We start from the raw sequence: 19,367 nt of genomic DNA on the forward strand, positions 1-19,367 counted from the left end.
AGCTCCTGCCAACCTAGCAGTTCGAAAGCACCTCAAAGTGCAAGTAGATAAATAGTACCGCTCTGGCGGGAAGGTAAATGGTGTTTCCGTGCGCTGCTCTGGTTTGCCAGAAGCGGCTTAGTCATGCTGGCCACATGACCCGGAAGCTGTACGCCGGCTCCCTCGGCCAGTAAAGCAAGATGAGCGCCGCAACCCCAGAGTCGGTGACGACTGGACCTAATGGTCAGGGGTCCCTTTACCTTTACCTTTATACTGCTACAAGAGAAGGGTAACGGCAGGTTGCACTGAAAAAATAAGAACATAGGACAAGCTGGCTGGATCAGGCCAATGGCCTATCGACTCCAGCATTATTCTCACAGTGCCAACCAGATACCTGCGGGAAGCCTGCGAAGTGGACATAAGCACAAGAGATAAACAGTGCAACCATATCATTATGAGTTGTATGCCTGTGCCCCTTTTTAATTCCTGGATCCAGCACCGATTCAATTCCTGGAACAGCCAGCCTATCTTCCTGGTGAGGTAATGGGCCATTATGGTAAGAAAGGAAGTGGCTCTGTGTCCTCACAGCAAATGAGTTCCACTCCTCCCCTCCTTCAACTCAACTGGTATTTAGAAAGACGAAGGCCAGAGTTGCGAGCTTTGTGAGCTAGAAGGCAGAAGCAAGGCTGCAGGCTGGGCAGTTGCAAAACAAAGCCATGCCTGATTTCTGTTAGATTCGAAGGCTGTGGCTATGGGAGAAGCAAGGCTCTCTTGGGACGCTGATGCTATGAGCCCCTCCATCACAGGCTTAGGGTGTGTGTGTGTGTGTGTGTGTGTGTGTGTGTGTGTGTGTAAGTGTAAATAAGCCATATATCCTAAAGGCACCACAGTCTCCGTTGTCCCTCATTCTGAGGAAACCAAACCCTGGGTAGGTGCCTGGAACCCCTGGAATCTCACACCCCTCGGAGAGTGGGGTGGCATGCAACAATATGCATGTTTACTCAGAATTATGTCCTGCCAAGTTCAGTGGGTATTAGATTCCAGCCTTATTGCCTTCTCAAATCAGTAGAAGAGATGCAAAATGCAAATGCAAATACTAAAAGGCTTAAATCTGGAAACACTGACCAGTCTCATTCCTTATTAGCATAAGTCAAGACAACTTTGATTCTGCCCTTGCTATAAATCTTTTTATTTTATTTAAATGCAGGCTTTTGATCTACTGAAACATACAGCGGATAGTAAGTTAAATAACTGAGACACGTCCAAAACAGGCAACCAATCAGAAGTTTGACTAAATGAGTCCGCTATTTTAGCAGCTGCCCTTGTCAGTAAACATCGCAAGCAAACATTTCATTATTTGAAAACTGCTTGGTTTCCTTAAAAGTACTATCACGACATGTTCTTACCTAGGCAGATAACGACATCTAAAGTGCCCTCTTCTGTTGCAACATTCTGCAGATATTTGTAAGATTCATATTTTGTTATGTATTCAAAAGCTTCATGCACTATGAAATATAGGCAGAATAAGATAAAAGAGCATTGTATGCATAAAACATTTTTGCCCACTTTCCGTTCTGGATGAAACTGCTTTTGCTATAAGGGGAACATAGGAAGATAGTTTATACTGGCTCATCTTGACCAGTACTGCCGCTGTAACTCACAGGAGCTCTCCAAGGTCTTAGAAAGAGGTATTTTCATCACCTGGAATCCTTCTCATTAGAAAAACTAGGGATTGAGCGGATGACCTTCCGCATTCAGGCTAGTCTTTAGCACATACCCCTCAGGGCTTCCTTTGAGACAGCATGTAACTGATAAGAAAAGAAAAACCAAAACCATCCAAAAAAAGGGGGGGGTCCTCTAATTTTGCCTTTGGGGCCCTCAGGGAGTTTATCCTTATTGCTGACAGAATCCACTAAGGAGTTCCAAGGAAGCCAGTTCAATTGGATTCCAGGTTTGGTTTGAAAAATATAAAGGGGAGAATCAAACTTATTAAAAAGATTGCTAGAAGGCATCATTGCTTGTTTGCACCATCTACCTGCACACAGCACTTTGGAAATGTGTGGTCTGCAGAGAGCTGGCTGGACACATAGTGATGATGCTTCACATCCAGCTGTTAAATTCCATTAAGGGGAAGTTTAAAATGTTCCCCAAACATACCCCCCTTGCACCATTCTTTAACATGTGAGCAATTAAAGTAATTGCCATGGAGATGCCGATGATCGTGAAAGTCTGCAGAAGAGTTCCTCAGCGGACCTCTCTGTTAAGATGTAGGTCACGCTCCCAAGTGTGATCTCCTGCCCCCTCTCCAATGTAACTAATTTCTTCCAATCAGCAGATAAAGACTTCTTTCATTCGGGATGCTTTGCTGGCAGAAGTTCATTGAAGCCTAAGAAAATCTGCATTTAAAGTGTGATCGAAATGGAATTTGCCATGCTATATATAGAGCAGAGTTGTGAACTTGTGACCTTTCAAATGATGCTAACTCAAATTCCCATCAGCTCCAACCAGCATGGTCAGTGGTGGAAGGAATGGGGAACATCTGGGGGGCACCAAGTTGTTCTGATGCAGCAGGGATCTTTATCTTAGGTCCTTTTTATCCAGGCACTTTCCCCAGCCCAAATATGTTTCTCGTCCGCTGACCAGATGCATTCCATGCAATTAAAAAAGAACGGTGCATATGCACTCCATCATGGCTACAGGAATATGAGCGATTGTTTACAGTAACAGACACTTTACAGTAAAGCACATGAGGTGCACTTGTCAAATCTCTTAGAGTATGACGCATTTTATTGGACTAATTCTACTTCTGTTATGCCCATCTGCTTACTGACTAGAACAGGCACACAACTCTTAAAAGATGAGTAGCTTATCATTTCATGGTTCCTGGAAGGAATTTTGAAAGTGTAGTTTCACTTGCAGCATCATGTCTTACGCTTTATCACATGATTATGTATGTTGGCATCTCGAAACCTTTACATACGATCTTTCAGAATACTGCAAATGGGGTGTAAACCTTAAAAGCCAAGACATCTGTACCGCTGATACTGAGTTCTGCTGATTCACTACCACAAGATGCTTGCTACTTAGTTATATCTCTGCATTTCTCATACGGAGTCCAGAGTAGCTCACAACACTTAAAAAGCAACATAAAAACAAAGTTCTAACAGTATTTGTTACAAAATATCATAACTGCAACATTTCACACAGATAAATAGGCCCCTCGCTGATATACTCCAAAGGGCCTGCAGAAATTGGACTTCAGCTGTCTCCTGACTGAATATAAAGTGGGAAACAGCTGAACCTGAACTTGGAGGGAGTTCCACAAATGTGGTGCTGCCACTGAGAAGGCCCTGCTATATGGTGTTTCAAACTCTGGATTGGTTGGTAATGCATTCAGTGCTCCTCCAAGTACTTGGGTCCTAAGGCCTTAAGGCCTTTCTACACTAGCACCAACAACTTGAATTGAGTCCGGTAGTCTACTGTCAGCCTGTACAAGTTCCCTTAGGATCCATGTAATATGATTGCCCCAAACAACAAATTTCATAGCAACTGCAGATTCCACGATGCATTCATTTATATTATTAAATTTCAATCCCACCCCTCTTACAAAGGGAGCCCAGCATAGCCGCTCATAGAGCCCATTGCAATAGTCCAACTTGGAGGTTAACAGAGCATTGACTACTTGGATGGTTTTAAAGGGGCAAATTCATTTAGGATAGGACTGTCTATGGGTACTGGAAATGATGGCTGTATATTAACTCTAAGCTCAGAAGCAGTATTCCTTTGATTACTTGTTTCTGCAGAATACAGAGGGTGGAGAGGGTGCTGTTATACTCCTATCCTAATCCCTGTGGGCATCAGGTGGTCCAGGATGCTATACTGTGGACTGGTATAGCAAATAGAAACTCTACTCTGAGGCCAGAGTTCTGTTGTCCTGGCATCACAGTGCAGCATCAGAGCACATGCATAAAGCCCAAATTCCATCTTTGCTGTTTCTTATGGAAAGGGCCAGGGCTGATAGAGATTGGCAGAGAAGCCACTGCCTGCTCAGACAGAGGCAGTCAACGTCATGCCCTCCAGATGTTTTAGACAGCATCTCCCATCTGCTCCATCTGGTGTTGCCAGTGGTCAGGGGTGATGGAAGTTGCATTTCAAAACATCTGGAGTTATTAACCCTGGACTAGAAATTTGGAAAGATCCTGGCTGTGTTTTTAATAAACATTTAAGAACTGACAAAAAAAAAAATCCCACAATATATTGTTGCAGTTCACATTTGACTATAAGAACATCTGTTACTGAAATCTGAGTCATTTGTTAACTGGAAGTTGGTGCTTTGGTTTTTTACTTCTGATTTTCTAGGAATACTGTTTCCCAGAATTACCCCACCCCCACCCCACGAACAACTCGTGTTCTTTGTTGTTTATTTAGTTGTCAAAGGATAAACTTAACCCAGAACATTGGTCCATTTTATTTATCTTATTTTGAACTTTATTAAGTAATTGTCAGAGCTGCCCTAGGTCCCAGCTCACAAAGGACCAACGCCAGTCCGTTGTTATATACAAAAGTCTTTATTGAAGTTCAGTTTGTCTTTCACATTAGCAGAGTGCAGCTCTACGTCTGAGACTCTAGACCGCCGAAGCTCCGTCTGAGTCTCCGCCCCCCATACACCAGTTTAAGACTCTAGCCTTGCTCCACCTCTTCCTTTGCTCTTTCCTCCGCTGGGTCCGCCTGTCAGCTGGGGTTTCGCCCTTTCTAGACTCTTCTGACGCTGAGTCCCCTGATTCTTCCCCCTGCCTCCGGCGGGCTTTAGGACCTGGTTCCCGAACCGGGCTGCCTGCTGTCTCGCGCTCCTGTACATTTGAACTTGGCGCGCGCGCCCAGCCGGTAACCTTCCTCCTGACCGTTTCACTGCTCCTGTCACTGCTTCCCCCTTCAGGGGGGCTAGCTGGACCTGACACCTGGGACTCTTCCCCCCCCCCCCACTCTGCTCTGGTGGGGAAGCTGGTCCTGATTTCCAGCTGCTGCTTTGGGAGTCCCCGCTGGCCCCCCGTTTCTGGTGCGTCCCCCCTGGGACCCCCCCATCGGCGCCTCCTTCTGGGAATCTTCTGATTCGCTGGAGAAGCTCATGGAATCTCTCGGGTCACTGTCATACTCCCCTATGCTGCCCTCAGATCCTTCCCCTTCGCTCTCTATCTCCTCTCTCCCCTGTGCCTCTGTCCCTGAGCCCCTGACAGTAATCAAAATATTTTACAGCAGAACAAAACTCAGCTGGTGACTTGCTATAAAGATGCATAGTGCATGCTTGGAGATTCAATCTACAGTCAGATGAGAAGATAAGATTATTGTTGTCACAGGAAATGGATATTGGTACATAATAAACTTCTGAAATGTAGGACTTTGAAATAAAACGTGAAGGGAAAAGTCTGTTGTTTTTAAAAAAATATCGAAACTCTGAAGAACTATGAACAGCAAGTGCTAATTCTCAGCTGACTTAGGAAGTGCTAATATAACACAGATTTCGGCTATCCTCTTGTTAAGATGTAAAGTTGTAAACAACAACAACACAGCCACATATGCTGTGTTGCATGTGCATATGATCAAATGAATATAGATTTACCAGAACTAAAGGAATATCTGAATATTTGTATCCTCACTGGATGTGGGCAGAATGTGGAAAGAAGAGTGATGTACTTCAATTTTTATTATTACTTTTTACTATTTTAATTTTGTAGGTAAAATAGTAAGGAGTCAAAAGTAAAAGAACAAAAGCAAGTATATAAATATATATATATATATTAGGAGAGAGAGAATTGTACTTCATAGAATCATAGAACTGGAAGGCACCACAAGGAGGAATATTTTGCCCAACATGGGCCTCGAACCCACAATCCTGACACTAAAGTCATAATAATAAATGCAGATAACACCCTCAGGGTGGGGATGGAGCTGACAATTATCAGTATTGAAACAGGAGGGAGAAGAAACTTAACGCTTTCCTCTTCTATTGTGGTCCTGAGGAGATTGCCTTGGCACCAGAGATTCTGCACTGCACAAGGCACAGGAGGCACAGAGAGTTTAAGATGTTTGTGGTTAGTATAAAGCCTCTGTTTAGTTGAGAACAGATTACTTGAAGTTGTGATAATCCCTTCACATGCATGCTAATACATGAGGCAAGGTTAAGTGGCCTCCTCAGGCAGCTGGATCTACAGGGGCAGCAGATCCTGATGCAGATCATAAATTGTAGAGCTGGAAGAGACCATTAGGATCATCTAGTCCAACCCTCTGCCATGCAAGGATCCTCTGCCCAACGTGGGGCTCAAATACATGACCCTGAGATTAAGAATCTCATGTTCTACTGACTGAGATACCTTTATTTTCCCCTTGTTCCTGATGTAGATCTTCACCCACCCCTTCTTCTTTGGTGAGGTAAAAAGGTAAAGGGACCCCTGACCATTTGGTCCAGTCGTGGCCAACTTTGGGGTTGCAGCGCTCATCTCGCTTTATTGGCCGAGGGAGCCGGCATACAGCTTCTGGGTCATGTGGCCAGCATGACTAAGCCACTTCTGGCGAACCAGAGCAGTGAACAGAAACGCCGTTTACCTTCCTGCCTGAGCGGAACCTATTTATCTACTTGCACTTTGATGTGCTTTCAAACTGCTAGGTTGGCAGGCGCTGAGACTGAGCAACGGGAGCTCACCCTGTCATGGGGATTCGAACTGCTGACCTTCTGATCAGCAAGCCCTAGGCTCTGTGGTTTAACCCACAGTGCCAACCGCGCCCCATCTTTGGTGAGGAGGGGGGCACTATTTTGTGGTTCACCTCAGGTGCCAAAATGTCTTGGGCCAGCCCAGCCATTGCTGGAGATGCAGTGAGACTGAGGATACATTCTATCATATGTGGTGGACCTGTAAAAGGGTAAAAGAGTATTGGGAAATAATTCATAATGAGTTGAAAAAAATGCTTAGAAGTACTTTACCCCCCCAAACCCAGAGTCCTTGTTGTTGGGGATAATTCAGACAGAAATTCCCAGGTGTCAAAAAAGGTTATTTATGTAAGCCACTACTGCAGCCGGTGCTTTGTTAGCCCCCAAATGGAAAACGAGTGAAACCCCAACGAAAGAAAAATGGCAACTTAAACTGATGGAATATGTACAGCTTGTGGCGGACCTAACATATAGAATAAGAAAACAAGAAGAACATACATTTAAAGAAGATTGGAAAATGTTTATTGAATATATGGGGGGAAATTATGTACATTTGAAAATGTGGGCAGCATTAGGATAAATTCAACAGTGTAAATAAGATTTGATGGATGTAATAACGGAATACTGAATGGTTTAGTTTATGTAAAATATGCAGGGATTTATGTTATGCAAAATGAACCATGGAAAGAGAAGAAGGAAAGTCATTGATATTTTAAGGTTGTTTAAATGCATATTCTAAAACGTAATACAGAAAATTTAATAAAAATTATAGGAAAAAGATGAGAGTTAATTAAACAACTTATTTATCTTGACAATTTTAATCAAGAATTCAAGTTGCTGCAACTTAATTCAGTCCATTCTGATTGTAGTGGTTGCAGAACAGAACCATCATGGCTGGTACCCAATGATAGTCCAATGGTGACTTTGTCTAATCCTCTTTTGAAGCCATCCAAGTTGGTGGCCATCAAGAAGAAAACTCTTTTCATTCAATAAACCTAAATTCCATTCAAGTATCTTTGGACCACTGCCTAGTTCTGCATAAATCCTGTAAGTATTTCCATAGTGCAATCCTATCCACAGAAGTATGACTTCCTATGTTCAATATGTTTAGGAGTAAAGCCTTAGTTGGCTTGACAGTGTGCCATTTTAGGAACCTGGGAACAACTAGGAAAGGCAATTACTAACTCTGGTGGGTAGTAGTAATAGTAAGGCATTTTTAAATGTTATTCATTGCAAATAGAAAAATATCATGGGTCACAAACAAGCAGTTAGAAGGCTAATGTCTAATTTTATCTTTTTTCACAATCCTGCCATTTATATTGGTATAAATAATGACTGCTAAATTAATCACGATTGACATTAAATTGATGTAATATTATTCGGCTCACAGCTGCTACACAACCAGCTGCAGATGTGATCTTTCTACAGTTGCATACCCCTACCATTTCCCCAGATGTCAGAAGATGAAATGACTGAACAGGCATTTCAGTGGGAAGTGGAGGTGTTCAAGGCTGAAATCCTATATCAATTTATCTAGGAGGAAGCTCATTGCAGGGCAGGGACGCAGGTGGCGCTGTGGGTTAAACCACAGAGCCTAGGACTTGTCGATCAGAAGGTCGGCGGTTTGAATCCCCGTGACAGGGTGAGCTCCCGTTGCTCGGTCCCTGCTCCTGCCAACCTAGCAGTTCGAAAGCACGTCAAAGTGCAAGTAGATAAATAGGTACGGGAAGGTAAACGGCGTCTCTGTGCACTGCTCTGGTTCACCAGAAGCGGCTTAGTCATGCTGGCCACATGACCTGGAAGATGTATGCCAGCTCCCTCAGCCAGTAAAGCGAGATGAGCGCCGCAAGCTCAGAGTCAGCCACGACTGGACCAAATGGTCAGGGGTCCCTTTACCTTTACCTTTAAGCTCATTGAACTCAATGGACTTCTGAATACCAATCATGACTAAGCCGCTTCTGGAAACCAGAGCAGCACACAGAAATGCCGTTTACCTTCCCACCAGAGCGGTACCTATTTATCTACTTGCACTTTGACATGCTTTTGAACTGCTAGACTTTTTGGATATCTAAAAACTGTTGGGCACACCACACAAAATACTCATTTTACAGGAGGAGGCAAATACAACACAGACCAGAAAAAAGAAAAAAGCAGACAATACCCCCAACTAAACAACAACAACAAAAAAGCCAACAAGCTTTTTAAATAAATAAATAAATAAATAAATAAATAAATAAATAAATAAATGGTCGTTTTAAAAATGAAAGGCACCAGGTGGGTGTTGGAGAACACTAGAGATCCTACATGCACCTTGGGGACCCTGGCTGTAGACAAACTCCATGAGTCTTCTCTCGTCTGCTCGGAAGACTTTAGAACTGAGTTTTCTAGCAGCCAAGGCTATATGAAAATGTATTCTCAACTTATTTTTAAAGTAGTTGAGCAATCTACATATTACTTAAACAGACACTCGCTGCTTCATTTTTGAGACCTGGAGATATAATGCGCACACCCCCTGCAACAAGAACACAGTAAAATTACATCTATATCAGTTTCTGACACATCTGGAGAGTAGTAATTACTTCTGTAACTTAAAAGTAGAATCCATAAAAAATGGATTATCTCTGCATGCCGCAAGACTAAAATCAGTCTTCCCTCTGTCTCCAAAGCTATCCTTTTAGCTGTACTGTTCTCTGCAGACTCTACAACACCCGCCAAGCATATATTCATCACAGTCACTGCCTGAAGGGATGCTCACAGCAGAGCACCCTTTTGACTGAGCCTAAACATCACCATTAGACAATAGCACCATCTTCTGCCAATGCATTGCTTTTTCATTTTTGGTAGCCTGTGAACATGTTAGTTAAACAGCCTGCAATATACCCTGGGACAACAGGCACGGTGTCTTTCTGGAGTGACTCTATGGGATCAGAGTTAGAGGTGGTTGTTTTTTGACCTGCATGGTCACTATGAGAGAGTGGTGTTGGGTGACACCTGCTCAACCTTCTTGGCTTTGAGGCCATGGGGTGCCATTGGGTGCCATGGGGTGCCCCATGGGGTGCCATGGGGTCCCAATGCTGTTTATGAAGCCATTGGGAGTGGGGGATTTGGAACAAGGTGTTCTCACTATGCTGGTGACACCCCCCTCTGTTTCTGTTTCAGCTGAGTCAGGTGAGGCTGTGGAAGTTCTAGATCAGTGTAGCAAGGGGCTTGATGAAGACCAATAAGCTGAATCTGCATCCTGACACGATGGAGGTTCTGTTGGTGGGTGGCTCCTGGGTTCAGGAATTGGGAAGATGCTTGTTCTGGGCGGGGTTGCACTCCCTCTGCAGTAACACTTGCATAGTCTTTGGGTGCTCACCAAGGCCTTTGATGGCGTTCCATTCCAGGATGGATGTGCATTTTTACTGCTTAGTTGTAATTTACAGTGGTACCTTGGGTTACATATGCTTCAGGTTACATACGCTTCAGGTTACAGACTCCGCTAACCCAGAAATAGTGCTTCAGGTTAAGAACTTTGCTTCAGGTTGAGAACAGAAATTGTGCTCCGGCGGTGCGGCAGCAGCAGGAGGTCCCATTAGCTAAAGTGGTGCTTCAGGTTAAGAACAGTTTCAGGTTAAGTACAGACCTCCAGAACGAATTAAGTACTTAACCCGAGGTACCACTGTATTTGCCTTCCTTTAATCTGATTGTGCAGTTTACATGGATTTGTAGTTCATATTGTAACCTGTTTATATGTACTTGTATTTTATACCGTAGCCTGCTCTGGAATTGCATTTGCAATGAAGAAGAAAGGTTTTAAATAATGATACAAGTGCCATCTTTGCTTTGTTCAGCACAGAGTTCAGGATAGCATGGCCAGCCCTAGCTTTTGGGAGAATGAGAAGGCTGCCTCAGGCAGCTGATTTTGTGTGTCATGAGAGCAAAGCAGTTTCTTAATTATTTACTTGGTTATAATTATCATATTTTACTCCCAGGTAGAGCTGCTGGTGGGATTTTCTGCCCTCGATGCCAAAGTAACTTTGCCAAAATAACCTCGGGTACTTCCAGGAGTGGCGGCATCATTTACTATCTCATCTTAGGAAGCAAAATTATTTGGGCCAGACCTGCAGGGTAGGCTAGCTGCATGACGTTTCAAGAAAATTAAAGTCTCCATATTACTGAACATAATACCAGAACTATAGGACAAGCAAATGAGATTGGAGCATTCTAAACTACTTTTAAAACTGTGTCTTTAAATACTTTTTGAAGACAGGAAATAGAATTGAAATCTAATCTGCAACAGTAGGCTGACAAACAGCCGTTCTAATAGAGATGCTGTATCAGTTTTACAGCAGGTCAGGGCATCATCATTTTATGGTGGAGCTAATATGAACATGCCACAGAGAAAATGATGTTTGCTGTCCTGAAACAACCTGAATCGACAGGGACAGAACGTGATTATTTTGCTCTCTAGGCTGGATTTAATTCATATAATCAATTCAGGGTTCAATTTCTTTTTCCAAAGCCATAGCTCCGCCTGGCCTTAAGCAATTTTTCTACTCATCTTATCAATCAGCCCTCAGTGTTCATATTCATAAAAGGTCTACATGTCCCTGGACCCTGGAACAGGAAGCTAATAATAGCAACCCTGATTTATCATCAAGAGGAGACTGCAATGTATTAGGAGTTGGTTATTAACTATACAGATCAATTGGCCAACATAGATGCCATCATTAGCTCATCGTATGATTTTCTTTTTGGTAAATTTGCAAAATGAGGCATTAATTTATAAGTAAGCACTGTTTAATATTCTCCATTCCAACCAGGTTTAATTATACATTAGTCATAAATTACACATGGGTTCATAATATTTCCAATTTATATCTGAAGCACAATAGAGCCCAACGGTAGCTCAGAAAAGTCACATCATCAGAAACCTAATAATTTCTTGGCAATTTCCCTGGATCTGTAAGAAGATCCATCAGCGTTCGAGAATGAAGTTATAGCATGGTACAGAGGCTGTCATTTCCCATTCTTAAGAGTCTTACATAGGAACCAAAATATACTTCAGAAGTTATATTCTGTCCTTGCTCCCAGGAGCTGTTCCCAGGATGATAACTGCATCATGCACACTGACCTACCAGTTGATACCTACCCTTCAGCTGTCAGGGAACCACTCTGGGAGGCTTCAAATTTCATGTGGTTATTCATAACTGAATCTATACATGGAGCTTTAATTATCCACACAGGTTTGCAGACTCTCTTTGCACTCTGGGCAAATCCTTTGTTTCAAAGGTGAGTGTCCTTTGTGGATACTGTTGCCTTATGAGGTAATTGAAAGCTGCTAAAATATATTGCATTTGGGTGTGTGCGTGCACAGTATAGACTACAATCCTATATCCCTGAATTGACATGTATAGGATTGCACTGTTCATGCTACGATTATCCAAAAGGGAGCCTTTAAAGCTGTGAATCTTGCCTTCCCTAACTGAAATATATTTGCTCTCTTCTCTCACTGAAATCTGAAATCTTATCCTTTGTTTCCCTATGCATTTATTTTTTACATAAGCTTAGTTCATAGTACAGTTCTTGTGTCCGGTTACCTCTCCTTGACAAGAGAGATAGGAAAACTACTCGATCTTCCTAACCTGTCAAGTTAGCTAAAGGATTACTCAGACCAAGTGAATTTGGGAACCCAGGAAGATGTCTTATGCAGAGTCAAATGGGTATGTAGTCTATTGAACTCAGATTGTCTACACTGACCGACTGCACCTCCCCAGAGTTTCAGGCAGGGACATTTTCAGTGACTTCTGGAGATTTCTTGGAAATAAACCTGGTATCTTTTACATGTAGATCATGTGCTTTTCCACTTTGGTCTTGACAATCCTATTGTTCAGCTTCTACCGCTCTGTTGCCAAACATTAGCCAGAGTGGCCACCACAGTGAAGAACATCATCTGTTCCAGTCTACTTACACTCAAAACAATAAAGAATGTGTTATTCTAATTTTAAATTTCTCTCCTGTCTCTAGAGATTTAACACATAATTACTTCAAATTACGCTGCTGCAAATTCTCTGTGGCTTCCTAGTCTTGTGCCCTGGTCCCTCATTTATGCGATTTTCACCTCTGGCACCCAGTTGAGAAACACTGGTCTATCCCTTTCACACATACCAACTCCTCTCAATCCAAACTAACCATTTATGAATAAAAAGGTTTCTATGTTTTACCAAAATGTGTGAAATTTAAATATTGAGTTGCACCATCGTACATGAGCTTCTTGAACGCTGCTAAATAACAATGATTAGGTACTTATTTTCTGCTGTAATTTGATAACTGTAACACTCTTCCCCAAAGCACACCATTACGATAGAGAGAAAAAAGATCCATTTTCTTATTGTTATTCCTGCCAGCAACCTATACTAAAATTGTATTTGAAGCCTCTTCTCTTTAGCAATCTTTCCTGGAGCAAGGTTATACTAGGTGAACTTCTGATGTATTTTTCTCTCCTGGAAATCCTTAAGCAGAAAACTAATTCATGATTGGAAGTGAATAGGCAGAGGAGAGTACCTCCTTATGTAAAGTGAACATAGCTTCTACTCTCCAAATTACAGCCAGGCAGATCATCTCTCTCTCTCTCTCTCTCTCTGTGTGTGTGTGTGTGTGTGAGAGAGAGAGAGAGAGAGAGAGATTGGGACTGCAACTACTGTTTATTACCAGCTGCCCCTTACAGTGGAAAAAAATGATGCCACATAAGAATGCACAATGATACAGAGAAATGGAGGAAAAGAGACAACTACAGTTGACGTAGCAAACATGGGTGAAAATGTACAGCCAACATAGCTAATAGGTATGAGGAAACTTTGTTACTCGAAAAGACCCTCCAGCTTTGCCACACATTAGAACATGTGATCAAAAGAAGAACGAAAACTACAATACTTCCCTTTGTTAATACAGATGTCTAATTTGGTGAAATTGTGACAGAAGCCCTTTGCATTTGTTAAGCTGCTTGTCTGTACTGAGCCCATGTTCTGTCATCCTTCCTCTTTACACCGGCTCCCTCTTTCTTCTACTATCCTTTTTAAACCCATTCACTTCACTTTTAAACACCTCAGTTGTCTAGTTCCTGCTGCTCTCTCTATTATTCTGCGCTGTCTACATTCTTCTGTCATATTGTTGGAGCTTGTGGTGGTATCCCAAGTGGCACGAAGATCAGAGCTCAAGCATCAGGAGGGAAGTAGTCAAGGATGGGGAAATTGTGGTCCTTCAGATGTTGTTGGAACGCATCTCTCATCAGCCACAGCCAACATGGCCAGTGGTCAGGGCTGATGGAAGTTGGAGTCCTGCAACAAATTCCCCTTCCCCTTCCCCTGTCTACCAAAGACCACTCATTCTGTTTACACTTGGAATTTGCTGACAGTTAACTTTGAGTTCTTTTTTGTTTACTTGCTTGCTCTAGCTGTTCCTGTTCCTGAAATTATGTGTTACGCTTTACAACTACCTGGATGTTTTAATCATGGTTATTTATTGATTTTAATCATGTTTATATTGTGAACTACTTTGAGATTTATAGCGTATAAATAAAAAATGGTATATACATTTTTTAAAACAAAGCCGAGGAAACATTTGAATAGAGATACAGGAAACAAACTCATGCAAGACATGTGAACAGTGAAGGACACTGCTTAATATATTTGCTGATCATCCTATTGCAAATGAAACTGGTGGAAGTTGTGGTGGTATGAAGGATTAAGCAAGGGTGACATCCAAAGAATACTTTATGGGGTAGCGAAGGGCATGTGCATTTAAAAAACTGTGGAGTCTTCACAGTAGTACAAAAGAAAATCGGCATGAACAGTTGAAAAGGCGAGGAAAGATGCAGAAGAGCAAAGTGGGGTTTTGTGTTATGCAAAATAGCATAGAGTGGAATGCAACAGGGTCCTGGAAGAGCAATAGGCCCCAAACAAAAGCATTGTGAAAGACCAAGATGTTTGTGTCAGGAATTTGGTATATATAACACAGCGCTGCTATTCAGCATTAAGAATTTATGATAAAATTCATTTTGCCCCAGGGTACTTGCCGTCTGTCCCCATGGTAAAGAGAGGCTGTAGCTTCCTTCTGGTGGCCTCTCACTTCCCTCTAGTTAAATACATTGAGGTAGATGCAAACTCTTCTGCTTACTAGCACCCCACCCAAGGGGGAATAGACGAGATGCTCAAGTCTGAGTTGGACCTCTGATGACATGAAAATGCCACAAAGTTTATTTTTAAAAATAAAGATCTAGTCACATTAGCCTTCAAACACCAGCAGCTTCCCTCAATTCCCTGAGGAACAGGTCAAGCTATCATAATTATATATTTAGGACTAACCCTACTCTTGTGCCCATAATTTCTTTTAACCTTTTTTTAAAATATTGTACTTTTAAATTGCTGTATCCTGCCCTGGGGCCATACGATGTAGGGCAGGTCAGAAACTGAAACAAATTATTATTATATTAGAGGAAATTGCTTTGCAGAAGTGTGTACATTGGGAAAATTATACAACAAATGTGTATATTAGGAGAAATTTGCATTAAAATGCTGATGAATTTTCATGAGGAATACACACACACACACAGAGATGCAGAAATGTGGAGAACTGGACTTGAATGGGAAAATTGGAAGAAACTGTGAGGGGGTGGGGTGAAAAGCCATTGTGGGTAAGAGTAAAGTTCCTTACCAACAGTGTTATCCAGGAGGCACTGAAAGCTCCAGTGGGGGCTTCTGAACTGGGGGTGGGCTAGGAAAGTTTCCCCTTGCTGCTGAAGAGTCAAAGAGGGAAATCAGGAAGGTAGAAGAACCTTTTGAAGGTTCTCACCAACATGTCCCTTGGTGAGATCCCACTAGGCCACATGAGATGCAGGGCCTGCTGAGATCTTGTAATGTCAGGAACCATGCTGAGGTGGGCTGCACTGAGGAAGAATGGTGGGAGCCATCCCCTCCTCCTGATCCTGAATCTTCCCAGGAGCAGGAGGACAGTATAGATTTGGAACAGTGGTTTGCAGAGGGGCATAGTTCAGAAGGCAGAAGCTGGGAAATACTGGATGGGGAGCAGCTAGCAGAAGAAACGCTAGGAGAGGGTTAACAGATTCACAGACTTGGGACAGCATTCACCCCCTTCCCCAAAGAAACAGAGAGCCCAGAGAGTGTTAGAACAGAAAGCGCAGAGGGTACAATCTCAGATTACAAAATTTAGGAGTGACATAGATTAATAGGGACAGAAGGGGGTGGGATCCTTAATAAGGAGCACCACCATTCTGGTTAGAGGCTATCTTTTGTCCTTTGCTGTGTTTATTAAAGAAACTAACTGGTAAGAATTCCCTTTCATTTGATCTGTTCATTTACTGCCATGGGGAAGGAAGTCGATTCCCTGGAGCCTTACAAGTAGGGGGTGATGCTTCTCCCCATAGTCCTGCCATGGTAACCATCACACTCCAGCAGATGATGTTGACAAGCTCACGGGGCCACAGTTACTGAGAAGATCCTGGGAGATCCTTCACAGCAGACACTGTTAGTTTTTGAATTAAGATGATTTGAATTAATTTAGAATCTAGTGTCTGACCATGCTTTTAAAAAGCATTCACAACTGAAATAATGATGGGACTTTTTGCTTGTGTTTTAAACCGGTAAGATAAGATTTTGACACAACAGCTGCACTCTTCTGCTACTTCAGTAGAAATGTTTTTTCTCTTTCTCTTTCTTTTTTAGTCAAAATGAAAGTTTTTGAAAGGAAAGGCTCCAGTCTATCTTTTATCAATCAGATCAACTTGTTTGCCAGCCTGGTGTTCTATCATCTCAGGAACATCGCAAGGATTGTGATATTACCTTTCCCAGAGGGGAGCTGAATTGGTTTTATTACTTCCTGTCTGAGTTACTACTAATCTCTTTTTTGGAGTCCTTCCAACAAGAGGAATATGTTTCATTTGAGATTGACACATTGCACTACGTGTTTTTGTGTGTTTTTTTAAAACCCATGTGCAAGTTTTTGAGATGTCTTTTTGAAGTCATAACATAGATTCCCTGGTTAAAAACAGAGATTTATTAAAATTCTTACATATGTTTGAGAAAATGCATAGACCTGTCATCAGTTCCCAATACAGTGGTACCTTGGGTTACAGATGCTTCAGGTTACAGACTCCACTAACCCAGAAATAGTACCTCAGGTTAAGAACTTTGCTTCAGGATGAGAACAGAAATTGCATGGCGGCAGTGGGAGGCCCCATTAGCTAAAGTGGTACCTCAGGTTAAGAACAGTTTCAGGTTAAGAACAGACCTCCAGAATGAATTAAGTTCTTAACCCGAGGTACCACTGTATATAACTTTGAAACATGGGAAAGAAATGAGAGTCACCTTACAACATATGTGTTTGCTCTTGACACCATCATTTTATCATTATTACTGTGTGATCATTCACAAAGTGTAACACTTCAGTCACATTTTCTGGGAACATTCCCACCCCCACCCCCAGTCTTGCAAACTAAACCATCATATTCAGTTAATTTGAAGTGGTTTCTGCCTGCCTCACATATCAGATGACAGTTGCTGTGATTCTCCCTCTAGCAATGGATGGCCTTTGAACAGATTTTCTTTGGCGGTGCAGAAGGAAAGGGAAGGACATAAGGAAAATCAAAGGAGGAGAGATGAGGGAGACATGGAATTTAAATGAGAAGAATGTGCGCTTTTAGTTTTAAAAACACAGTTCTGATCTGAGGCTGCGAGAATTGCTACAAATTAAGAAAAACTAAAGTCCTCCTTAGGCGAGTTCCCTCATCCAATTTGTAATCACATGATGAGGATAACTGAGCTGGGCTACCTGATGGGGCCCAGCCCCACTGACATGTCTACTGCCAGCCCCACTCACTTCCATCCAGGCAAAGAGAGACATAGGGTCTCTCTGGAACTCTGATTGTGTAGGGTTCAAGATCATGAAGAGAGCTTCTCAATTGCAGATATTACCCCAGTGTACAGGGGGCAGGGCTGGCGACGCAATGGGGCAGAGGGGCCCACACATCACCTCACAGCACTCCTCACGTGTTTTGACTTATATACAAAAAACGGCATATCAGGAATTCAAGAACCGTATTGTCACACCCACTCATTCAACAATCAGACTCTCTTTGTACCCATCACATCAGTCCATCCACCCAATTCTCACTTCTGCAAAACTCCTGGGGTAATACAACTCAACATCTCTCCACCAACACACTCACCCTGTGGCTGGTGTGTGTGTCAGGCACAGCTCTCAACAAACTTGACCCTCACAACCTCACAGGGAGCATAACTGTAAATCATATGAGGGAACACCTGAAAAGTGTTTATGCATTCTTCATATTTGACAATAATAAGGGGGATGTGTTTTGATCACCACAGGCTGAGTGTTGAGTATTGAGACTCAGGTGCAGCTGGCTTTTATTCCCAGGTGGTGGACCAGATTGAAGACTTCTCGACTCTGGTTCACCACCTCCCTGCCTGCCCCTAATTGGGCAGTTCAAGTTGGCAGGCTATCCCGCTGTCCAAAGTGACTGGCCAGGGGACGACCCAACAGCTTGCCATGAATATAGGATTTCTCCCCACTAGGAACAGAGGGAAAGCCCGTGATGAACCACAACTGCTAACCACCGCCAAGCAGGGTAAGCGGCTATTTTGATCACAACAGGCTTAGTACTGAGTTTGTCTGAAAAAAAAATCCTAAATTAAGGTGTTAGATATGCTTTTAGTCGGCTACCACTGTTCTTTTTGACTATATGTGTGTGTGTGGGGGGGTCTAATTGTATAATTATATTTAGAACCTGACTTTCCCCCTAGCATGGAAAGAGCATGTGACCAGTGGCTACAAGTAGTTGAAACAACTGAATGAAACAAAGAGGTAGCCCCCTTGATTTTAAAGTTTATTAATGGCATGGCTTTCAACTGGCTAATTCACTGTCTGTGTTGCCACCACCAGTCACATTTCCGTGCTATCAGAATAGCACGGGTTGGAACCATGGGAGGCCAACAACTTCACACCATCACACCTAATGTGAGATCCTGTCCTTGCACATTAAGCTCCATCCCAATTATTTCAGTAAAGTTAAGGATAAGTAATGAATGTTTCTTGGAAAATTGCACTGATCAAATGAATATTTGTGGGAGGTCTAGTTTGTATGCCTTGATATGACTATGTTATCATCATCTGGGAAGATAGCCAAGCATAATGCACTGGCACAATATATGAGCTCCCCCCGCCCCCCCATTTCCCTTCACTGCCAGGTCCCAAGGCAGGTTACTGCAATACAAAATGACAGTTATAGAAATGGATAGAATCTTTACAATAATAAAATTCAGTAAGCTGCTCCAAATGGAACAGATAAATATAAAGTAATCAAAAGAAGTGGGCAAAACACCCTAGCTGCCAAAGGCCAATATAAATGGATGTTTTGTGTTCTAGCAGCGGCCTGAATTGTGGCATCCAGGTGGAGGGGCCATCACATCATCTTGTGCAGTTATCCTAAACAGGAGATTCTAACAAAATGCTACATAGCCACAAGGCTCCAGAATCTCCCTTATCTTCAGTATATATAGTACTTAGAAAGCGAAAATTAGAAATATGTTGCAACTGATTGTGCCTGCCCAGCATTGCTCTGTTTAGGTGGTTGCCACAGCAACAAAGGAGTCTCCCTTGGCAACATATC

Source organism: Podarcis liolepis (assembly GCF_965112155.1).
Source record: "Podarcis liolepis genome assembly, chromosome: 10".
Classification (NCBI taxonomy): Eukaryota; Metazoa; Chordata; class Lepidosauria; order Squamata; family Lacertidae; genus Podarcis; species Podarcis liolepis.